Here is an 11,338-nt window from a genome sequence, read left to right on the forward strand (position 1 = left end):
TGGTCACCATCCTCTATAACTCAACACCACTTGGGTTGATCCTTGAGTTTTTTTTTCCATAAATATTCAAATGTAAATGATTTACCCTTTATTGCTTGAGAATACACACCACTGAAATGTTTGATAGGCTTGCTAATTATGCCCCAGTGGCTTTTGCACTGCTTTGCTGATCACCTTCTATCTGGAGGCAATGTGGAATTGAACTCTTCAGCCACATTCTTCCAATAGGAATCTGACTTCTGCTCATTTACCTTTAACTGAATCAACAGAATGCATTACCCAAGCACTAGAATAGATGTGGTCCTAACCTTGCTGTGTTGTTTGTATATATACAGGTGGACGATGAGTTCAGCGGATAGAAAAAGAAAATGGGGAGAAGTAGAAGATGAAGAAAGAGTCGGTAGTTGCCTTTTGGCGGCAGTTGGTGGTTGAGTTATTATCTGAATGTTATCTACTAGTGACTGCTGAATGCTTTCCAGTTAAATTTCTGGTATCTTTCTGTGTGAACATGTGATTGCTATCTGAATGCTTCCTAGTTATATTTTTGTGTGACCATGTTACTGCTATCTGAATTTCCCAGTTAAATGTCTCCCATGCGTAACTGAAGCATTAGTGAGTATAATCATGTTGCTCTTATTTATTCTTGATACATTTTCTATCAAATAGCCACACAATGGTATACAAAATTTATTTATAGTTGATCCTAGCTACATGCAAAACATTAAACAGCATAGAGACGGACCCTCTGTTTGTGGATTGTATGACTTGTCTTTATACTCATCTGTATGATAGAATCGAAGTGCTTAGAGACGGACCACTGTCTGTGCGTTGTACATGCCCTTAGGTAAGAAATCACGTGACGAAACTTTCGAACCTAATTAGTCCATAATTAGACACTAATTGCCAAATACAAACGAAAATGCTTCAGTGCCAAACCTAAAAAATTTCGCCAACTAAACGCGCCCTAAACTACTAAACTAAAGACATGGGCTTGATCATCGGCCGTAAAGAAATGTCCGGTAGAAGGATACATTCATCGTTCATGCGTCATAAAAAAAACAATTTGAGAAGTACTTCTTCCAGGAACACAAGGCTCATACACACTCTCGCAAAAAAAAATGTCCATACAATAAAAGCATTTTTTTATCTTGAAACACCAAATTTGCAGACTTTGATGCTGCCAAGCACACTACTTTGTCCTGAAAGCTGAAAACAATTAAATAAAAGTGTAAAGGGAATATCAAATAGGATATAAAGTTATAACGGTAGAAGCATATCGTTGAAACCATATATAGGCAAAAATAGGATATAAAGTAGTACATTATGCTTTTTCAAGTGGTTGAATAGACAACTACGAATCATCATTTTAATGTCAAAAAAAGAAGCACGACACCAACAAAAGTCAAGCAAGACCATTGAGTTCCTGCTCTGCTCACTGTAGAGTCTAAAAGTAGGCTAAAGCAAGACAATTAAAGAAGTGCCCAGAGTCACCATGCATACTGATGATATGCAGGGCAGGCTAAACTAAGGCCGGTTGGCACATGATATTCAGATTTGTAATAGAACCAAAATAATCAACCAATAAAGTAAAAACCAAATAAAGAAGAAGGCACAAACCTGGAGACGGGCATGTTTGCTTATCAGGCATGGTTGCATACGACGAACATTCTACGGGTCTCATTGTAGGAGTCGGTCCTTGGGTTGCCGCTGAGGAGCGTTAAGACGATGCTGGGCACGTCGCGCCACTGGTACGCTCCCGCGCTGTCCCAGGCGGCGGTGGTTGAGACAGAGGAAGGGAGGCTCCGCTACCGCGGGCCTAGCGACGGAGCGGAGGTCCCGTGACTCTTTCGGCTTCCCGGCCGCCCTCTGGTGGCCTCCCACCCGGCGTCAACGCCGGGGTGGACCTTGAAGGCGGAGCACGAGGGCGTCGGCGTTAAGCCGGCCAAGGACGCGTCCCCTGATGCCACTGACGGGATGGTCTGGGGCGTGAGGAGGGAAGCGATTAGGGGAAGCTGGATCTGGGTCGCTAGGAGGCGGCCTCCGCGGCGGTGCTTCTTACGGGGCGGTGGCGCCGGCGTATGAGCGGTGGGCCTGCGATGTCACCGCTGGGGGAGAGGAAGCGCCACAGCTAGGGGAGAGGAAGAGGAAGAGGAAGAAGAAGCGCGGACGGAGACGGCGAGCCTGGAGTCCCGGCGATTTTTTTATCACTGTTTTCTTATTACTCTGACGGACGGAGAGAACAAAGACTGACCCAATTTAACGAAGAGAGAGCGAATCGACGAGTACACACGCACGAGCTCACGTGGCTGCACACGATTCGTCAACAGGAGTAAAACAGTAATCAGAGCGTTCTCCTATCGCGGTTTCCAGGAGCTACATGGAGCAGTATATTAGTGTACTTGTAAGCATTATTATTCAAGTTTAAATTCTAGACTCTTAATCAAATGTCTTTTTTTGAAAAAATATAAATAACGATACACTGAATACTTTCGGGTGAAATACTACAATAATAACTCCGTGCGCTTGTAGATAAATATCTAAAATTTTTAGTGGCATTACTAATTATTAGTAATGACGCTAAGAAATACCAACAAACACTTCTAACGTAGTTGCTGGAGATACAAACCTATTAGCTACGCTAATAAATGTCAACACCCAGCACCAATGGAGCTATTCTGGATGTCGCTATCAATCTACAGTGGGTCATCGGTGCCGGCCCCAACACTTTGTCTTAACAGCTCAGTGTTGTGCGTCTACGGTGTTGTGCACCTACGCAGAGAGGCAGGCATCTATGGTGTTGCATGCTGCACACCTATGCACAGAGGCAAGCATTGACGAGCAATGGCAACCACGAGTCTTCGACCACAACCACCATCCATTCCTGCACATTAGCGTGGAAAGGGTGGTTGAATGGAGCTTTGTTTTTTTTCAAACGGAGCTGTGGGAATTGCTTGTGTAAGACTTTCTTTTATGTAGGACTTTCTATTCACAACCTATAATAGAAATTTTAAGGTGCGACAGACAGTCTTAGGCTCGTACAAGTCACCTATTACCATGAAAGTTCGATGGATCACTGCTACACCGCATCTTTCATAGTCGTGTCTTAACCCACATCACAGTCCAATTTCGTCATCGGCAGTGATACTCGTAGCCATCACCGTCGGTATCTGAGACCGACTAGGGTGTACACTACACCGTCGTATTAGCTTTTCATCTGTCCATGATAAGGTCCTTACTTCCATCGCATTGGAACATGACCCGCGTGTGTGGGTATACACTAACACCGCCACATGGCTTATGATCCATCCGTGATCAGATCCTTATTCCGTTGCGATGGAGCGTGACCCACCTGTGTCGAGACGAACATCACCATCGCTTTAGCGTATGAACCGTTTGGTTATAGGGCATAGTCACCATCGTGTTGTAGTACGATCCGCCCGTGATGATTCTTTAGTCGGTGTTGGGTTACTAAACGATTCGGCAGTGATGCACTATTGACCCTGCCGCATCAGACGAATAGCGGTGGTGATGGCCATCTGTTTCACCAAAGGTGAGTGGTACAGCGGTGATGACAAAACAACCAATGGCCCTTACATCCAACGGTGATAGAATTGTATCCGGTTTTCACAATGTATTTACTAATTCAGTTGGGCCTTAAAACTTACTGAACACATACCATACAGATATAATCATTACACATCATTCATCATGTCCACAACGAAGAGTACTTGTTATAATAACAATGCTCGACACTAACATAACAACTGTGTCAACTGATGAATTAACACAAGCGATACATAGATAGCATAATAAAGGTTCTGCTCCCTACAGACTTATGTAAGGTAGATGTGCTCTGCTCCTTCAGATTAGCACTCCTTGATCAACTTGGCACCCAATGCAGCATGTAACCCCTCTTCTTCCTCCCATAGCCATTGCAGGAAAATAGTTCAAAAGCACTGAGACTCCAAAACCTGCACAATCCAAAGCAGCAGAATTAATAATATTCAACATACCATTGGTTTAGTTATCAAGCCAAAATTGGACTATATATAGACTCAAAACAACTCCCTACCTGAACAAAGACACGTCCTAACAACAAAATACAACATATACACCTTTACTGCTCTGCTAATGACTCCATGAACAAGGAAACATAAGGCAGATAGTGAGGTCCATTCAAATAAATACTCTATGTACTTTTAGGATAGCGGACGACCTAGGCAGGGAGGATATGAACTTTTCTACGGCTCATGTCATATGCCATCAGTGTTCTGTCCTCCCCAACAAGGAAAATCAAATTCCATTCTAGGTGAACTGCAATCACTCTATAGTCCGCATTGGCAGCCTCAGAACTGAGTCCAATATTGTTCAGTCCAAATAGCTGCAGCGTGTTCACCGTATGCTTCAATGTTCATTTACTAGTATATCATAGTCTTCAAGGATCTAGATTGAAAGGTTAGACGTATTGAAAATATCAGCAATACATAGACACAACTGACCCTGATCTCCACGGATGGACTTTGCAGGACCTGGTGGCCCAAGAATTTTTCTCCATGTCTTTTCCTCTATATCAACAGCAACTATGTGGGACACCTCCAGCATGTGCATAAAACTATTAAGAAACACAGTTCCTGAAAATTTGCATACTAGAATATCCTCTCCCTAATCAGATTCTTTACACATCCATGCTCCAGTTTTGGATGAATAGATGCTGACAACTAACACCCTAGGCGACCTTACCCACAGTTCTACCACATGGAAGTGCGAGGAGATTGTGGGATCAAACCCCAAGTGAACTAAACCATAACAAAGGTTGCTATGCGGTAGTACCACTGATTTGCTAGTCATCGGATTGCAGACAACATAGCGAAGCCCAACGCACCAGCAGAGGAAGAGGCCACTGTAGCAATCTGAGATGACTAAATCCTGAATGGAGAAGGGCAATTAGGGAAAGGAGGGAGTTTCACTAGTGAAGCTGGTGAATCGGCGTTTGCCTTTCTGGTTGCCATACATGAATCCGACGACAAACTAGGGCAGCTCCTTGTTGACGGTCGTTAACATCAATTATAAATCGTCAACATATCCTGCATATGTACTTAATTCCATCACCAAACATAGGTCTAGCGGTTTAAACTAAAAAAATTCATGAGTTTTGGTAAGTCTATGTTTGTAGGAGAATTTAATCAGAAAACCATCAAGGTGGACACAATCGTCAGATTAAATCACAATTATTTGTGGCAAAAACAACTCCAGAAAACTATAGAAGACTCCAGAAGGCAAACCACTGAAGCGGAGGGCAGGTGTCTGCCAGGTCAGGCCGACTGGCCCCACCTACAGGCTAGCCGACCTATGGGCCCCACCTGTCAGCCCCTCCTTCGAATGTCAGTTCTCCACCGCCTTAAAGATCACATCTACGTCGTTTATTCAAGTCGGTTTGATCTGAAGGTCCAGAATTGATGCCACCCCCTATATATATAGCCTTGTACCCCCTCCCTGGAGACATCCTGAAACCCTAATTCATATCTCTCATTCAGATCAACACACACCAGGAGGATTAGGTCTAGAACTGTCTAATGTAGTAGATTAGTAGCTCGGGAGTGAGGGTTGAGTTGGGCTCTTGCTCAAGTTTCGGATCTAGTCTTGGAGGCTCGTCAAAGCCTTGTATCTCCACTTCTACATCTTGTAAGACTTATTATCAATTTATCATCTACATGGCTATGCTTACTTTGAATATATGTCTCGCTTAGTTAAAGGTTATCAATACTTTTGTGTGCGGGTTCATAGAGCGCTTAGCATGCTAGTTTACCGGTTAGGCTAAGTAGTCGAGCTTCGTATAAGCATGGTGCTTATACGATGCTCTGCCTGTGAGCACACCCTATTCCCTAGTTGTGTGGTAGCAGCGGGAGGTGACACCCTAAAATTTGAATTTTTGGAAATAGAGCTAAAATGATTTCATTTGGAATTTTTGTGCTCATGAAAACATAGGAAAATAAAAATTTTCATTAATTTAAAATTTATCATAAGGTAGCAACATGTTTGTGCATACATGCTACTGCATTTTTATTTTGTGGTGATTGGGTTTGATCAAATTTTAAAAGAATTTGAATTTGAATTGAAATTGGATTTAAAAATGTGTTTAGGAAAATAGAAAAAATGAATTTATTTATTCCTTTCCTTCTCTTGGATCTGGCCCAGCTCGGCCTGGCTTCCGCGCGGCCCAGCTCTTCCTCTCCCGAAGGCCTAGCCGGCCACTCCCGCTTTCCCCTCTTCTTCTCTCGCGTAGCCCAGCTAAGTAGGCCGAAGCCAGTAAGCCACGTCGCCATGCCCTCTCTCTCCCCCACCTCCCCTGTCGCTGACTTGTGGGACCCAGCTGTCAGTCGCGCCATCTCCTACCTCTGTCGTCCCCTCCACGGACTCTGTCCGCCGTGAGAGCCCAATGCCACCATGACTTCGTGCCTTGCCTTGCGCCCCATGTTGCTTCCTAGCTATAAATAGTAGTCCGCACAGTACCGCCTCCATCCTGAGCCTCTGAGCATGCTCCTATCTCGCCGAGTCATCGTGCGGAGCCACAACCCTAGCACCACCGTCCGCCATTGCCCCACCGAGCACCACGCCGCCTCTGTCCGCTCTGTGCTCTGATAAGATGCCTAGCCGAGTTTGTAGTTCTCTCCTCTTCCTCCCCATGCTTCCGGTTTGCCTTCCTATGGTCTCTAGGACCGTTTTCGCACTCGCCGACGAGCTCCGCATCACCAGCCATGGAAGCCACTGCACCAGAGACACTGTGTCGGTCGGAGGAATCCTCCCAACCCTCGATAGTCATCCGATCTGGGTGGAACGATCAGGATTAGAACATACCCGTTCGCACCTTAACCGGTCCACCGCAACAGTAGTAGACTAGGTCCACTAGCACAGTTTCCTCTCAGTCCATAGCCGGTTTACAACCTCCACCTAACCGGTTTTCGCCACGTCGCCCCCGACCCACTGCTGCACTATTGCACTTAGCCCCCTGCAGTTTCACATAATTGAACCAGTATTCCAAGGCATGTTTCTAGAATCCGTTTTCCTATTCTGAAAGCGTAGTTTCTTTCTAGTAGATTCAAAATACGCTTCATCTATTTATAGTTTTGCCACTATTTTCTTTAGGCCATAACTTCTTCGTTTTGACTCCGATTTCATCCGTTCAAGTTGCGTTAGATTCATAATTGAGTAATCTACATGTTCAAGCTACTATTAAATATATTTTCAACTTTTGAAATTCAAGGTTAGATTTAATCTATTATTTTATTAAAGGAAATCTTGTTTAATTCATAACTTTTCTGTTATAGCTCCGATTAGAGTGTTTTCGCGTATGTGTGTTCGTAGTAACGTGTAGAACATCTTTAAAACCTTTTTACTTATTGTTTATTATGTTTGGTGTACTATTCTAGTTTAGTTCTATTGTTTGCTTCGTGTATGATTGCATGGATGCTTGTGTGGTGCTTTATGATCCTATCCAGTCGGTGAGCTTAACGTGTTGATCAAGAAGGAGTTCCTTTGAAGCTTTGGACTAGAAGAAGGATCAAAGTTTAAGGCAAGTATAGCATGGGATCTTCCTTGTTGCCCTATACACCTTTAATCATTTAATTCATACTGCATGTATCTACCTTAACTACCACTAAGGATTTCCTAGTACTTTGTACCTTGTACCTCGATACCTATGGGTTTATGCATTGGGTAGTATGATGGTAGTGCTCAATTAAAGACCATGATCTTATAACTTGACTAATGGTATATGCAATAAACATTAAAAGATGTTTTTAGCAACATGGAACAAGGGGGCTAGAGCATTGGTGCTCTAGATTTCTCTCTCTAAGGACTTATCTATAAGCGAACATCCGGGAGTTATAGTACAGTTGTGAGGGCTACATGGCTCTGGCTTTAGCTCGGTATGAGGATCTTTTCTAGCTTGTTAGAGGTTACCGTTATGGCGTAAGAATGGCTTGCCGAATCAGGTATAGGACAGCCTCTACTCTTATGTGTATAGCCATGATGGAATTGTGCCATTTGACAGGGGGTTTCTATATCTATTTGCCAAGTGAATCTAATGGCCCTAACTTGTTAGACGAACCTTTGAAAGGCTTCATAGTGAACCCTACCAACCTTCCTTGGAAGTGGGTCAAGACTCACAGTGAAAGTGTACAACCTCTGCAAAGTGTAAAACTGGTATATCAGCCATGCTCACAGTCACGAGCGGCCTTGGACCCTTACGGAATAGATGATGAACACTAATGATACTAATGATAAAGATGCTCACTAATGATTATTGTTTATGCTATTCATTATTCATGTTTACCTGATCATGTGTTTATATGGGCTTGTGAATAAACTTGTTGCCACCCAAATGCTAAAAGATGACTCATTAAAAGCTAATCGCAGTTAAATCAGTGTCAGTCTTATGAGCCTCATGAATCCCATGTTATATTTATTGAGTACGACATGTACTTACGCTTGCTTTATTTTTTCAATTATTTGGATAAAAATCCCAGATGGGTACCAGATTGCTAGTCTGGAGGAGTTAGGCTTGTGATCAACCAGTCAGTTGTCCCTGTGGAATTGGAGTCTTCACCCGAAGATCGAAGTTGTTATTCTGTTGTTTGCTGTCTAAGGTTGTATCCTTTATATTAAGTACGTTATATATTGAGCATTGTCTTTCGATATTACCCTCATTTGTAGCTATATGTGAGATTTGACTTCCTGGGCTCACATATGGTGTGTATCAGGTTTTGTTCTTAAAACCGGGTGCTACACCCATCTATCCTTTGTAGTCCATACCGAATTGAGCAGGTTGTTAAATTGTAGGACCGTAGTCATGTCAGTAGAGTTATCCTTCGTGATGCTCTACTGTCTAAGCGGCATCCTGAAGTGCACAAGAGTAGAGTTAGTCTTAGCTATAGTTGGGTGTATATATACTTTGACCATGTAATAAGAATGTCACAGGAACCTACCTCACCCGTTACTCTCCTAAGTTGACTAGTTTACATTATCTTAGTGATCTATCCCCTGAGTGCTATTATGCTTTTTTCCTATCATTACATTCACTCCTGCTCTAGATATGCTGGTATGTTGATTGGTTGACATTCCTCTATTACTCAGTAAGTCTTTACTCCATTGTTTTCCTATGGTAAAATATATATAACGATACCTAGAATACTCCTGGTAAAATGCTACAATGGTATTCTGTGCGCTTGTGGAATCCCTCATATTCTATTTGCGTTAATAAATACCAACAAGCATTTTTGGCGCCATTATCGGGGAAACAATTGGCGTAAAGATTTAGATCATTAACATACCACTAGCTTTAGTAGGATTACCCTTGTTCTGTTGAATTGTGGAATAAGACAGGACAACAGACGCCGTTTTGACCTTCCGGCAAGCTTCCACAAGAAAAGAAGAAATATTGAAGAACCCCAGGGTGCCTGAACATTCAAAGATCCATAACATTGGAACTCTGCCATCTCACAGGTTTGTATATATATATATATATATATATATATATATATATATATATATATATATATATATATATATATATTATTCTAACCATGTGTAGATTGGAGAAAAAGATCGACGTCACAAGAATTGAAATCACATCTCAAGTGACAAAAATAGACACTACACTACTCACAAGTTCCATCATGTGAGTCATGGTAAGTATGAGCAAGAAAGGTGAGATAGTCATGCTCATGGACTTTAAACTTAATGAGTAGTTATGTTTTTAACATTTTGCATTCCACTGATGTTTACTTAGAATAATCCATGGATCCATTCCATTTAGTTTGAATTCTCTCATATCAAATCCACAACATGTTTAGTTCCATGCATATATCCAACCCACTTGCATCCTTTATCTTTAAAAAATCACTCACCACGATCATGCTCTTTCATCTCTATTTAAGTAAATCTCTAAAATGCTTTCATGCTACTTTTGTCTTCCATAGTATGTTTTGGTTTGGAAGTACTGTACATACTTCCATTGGCTTTTAAATTAAGCGAGGTGCTTAGGTTAAAATGCTTTCCTTAATTAAAATTAGACAAGGAGTCTAGTTTGGTTATTGAACAAAAAATTGCTTGTGTAGACGCTAGTTATTTTTGTTGGACTAACCCCTGCAGAAAATTCTTAAATTTAATTTGGGAAAGTCCCGAGAAGAACTCACACTGGAGATGAATCAAGGCATACGATCAACTCCAACAACTCTGCGCCAAAGAAGACAGCTCATTTTCCATCAAAGTGTAAGGAAAATGGACCCTTGGCCCATTTACTTTGGATTTTGGTATTTGATGACTAACACAACCAAATTGGACTAATGAATTTGTAAGTGTTTGTTTTGTAGTTCAATAGGGTGCAAGACGTAACTTGGACGAAGGCGACATGATGATTCGATGATCAACACCTCAAGCAAGACCTTAGGAGCACAAGAGAAGACCCAAGAGATCAAGCAAAGTCTAAGCATGAAGATTGGAACCAAGCCGTATGCAAGATCGCGAAGAAATGAGCTCACTGTGGTGACCGGATGCTGGACCAGACGCTGGACAAGCGACCGGACGCTGCGACCGGACGCTGGGCAAGTGGTTCGGCAGACAGGCGACCGGACGCTGGACCGGACGCTGGCGGCAACCGACCGGACGCAGGACAGCAGCGTTCGATCAAGTACAGTAAGGTTCTAGAGCGGCAAATCTGCGACCGGACGTGTCCGGTGGCAGGCGACCGGACGCTGGCCAGCATCCGATCAGCACATTGCCGGCTCAATGGTCGGGACGACCGGACACGTCCGGTCAGGACGATTCAGCGTCCGGTCAGTAGCAGAATTGTGGGAGTTCGACCCCAACGGCTACTTTCTCAGTGGCGCTTATAAATACAACCCCCAACCGGTCATTTGAGTAAGGTGGAGCTGAGGAAACATACCAAGGGTGTTGATACACCATTTTAGTGATCTCCACTTGCATAGTGCTTAGTGTTTTATTAGGTGATTAGTGTAGGTGCTTTGCGAAGTGCTTAGGTTGATTAGACCACCGCTTATGCGCTTGCTCTAGGTTTAGGCCTAGTGTTTAGTGAGGTTTGCATACCTCTTACCACTCGGTGCTTGCGAGCACCATTGTTGTACATCGGAGGGGCTTGAAGTCTTGCGAGATCACACCAACCGCGTTTGTGGTGTGGCCGCCACCGTGTACCGGAGGGAACAAGGCCCATGGCGTTTTGGACGAAAGCTTAATAGTGAAGACGGTGGGGAGCATCCGAGAGAGGCTTGCCGGAAGGCACGTCGGAGACCCACTTGCACGTGGGGAAGGCCTGAGGCTATCC

This window comes from Miscanthus floridulus, unplaced genomic scaffold (assembly GCF_019320115.1).
Source record: "Miscanthus floridulus cultivar M001 unplaced genomic scaffold, ASM1932011v1 os_1070_1_2, whole genome shotgun sequence".
Taxonomy (NCBI): Eukaryota; Viridiplantae; Streptophyta; class Magnoliopsida; order Poales; family Poaceae; genus Miscanthus; species Miscanthus floridulus.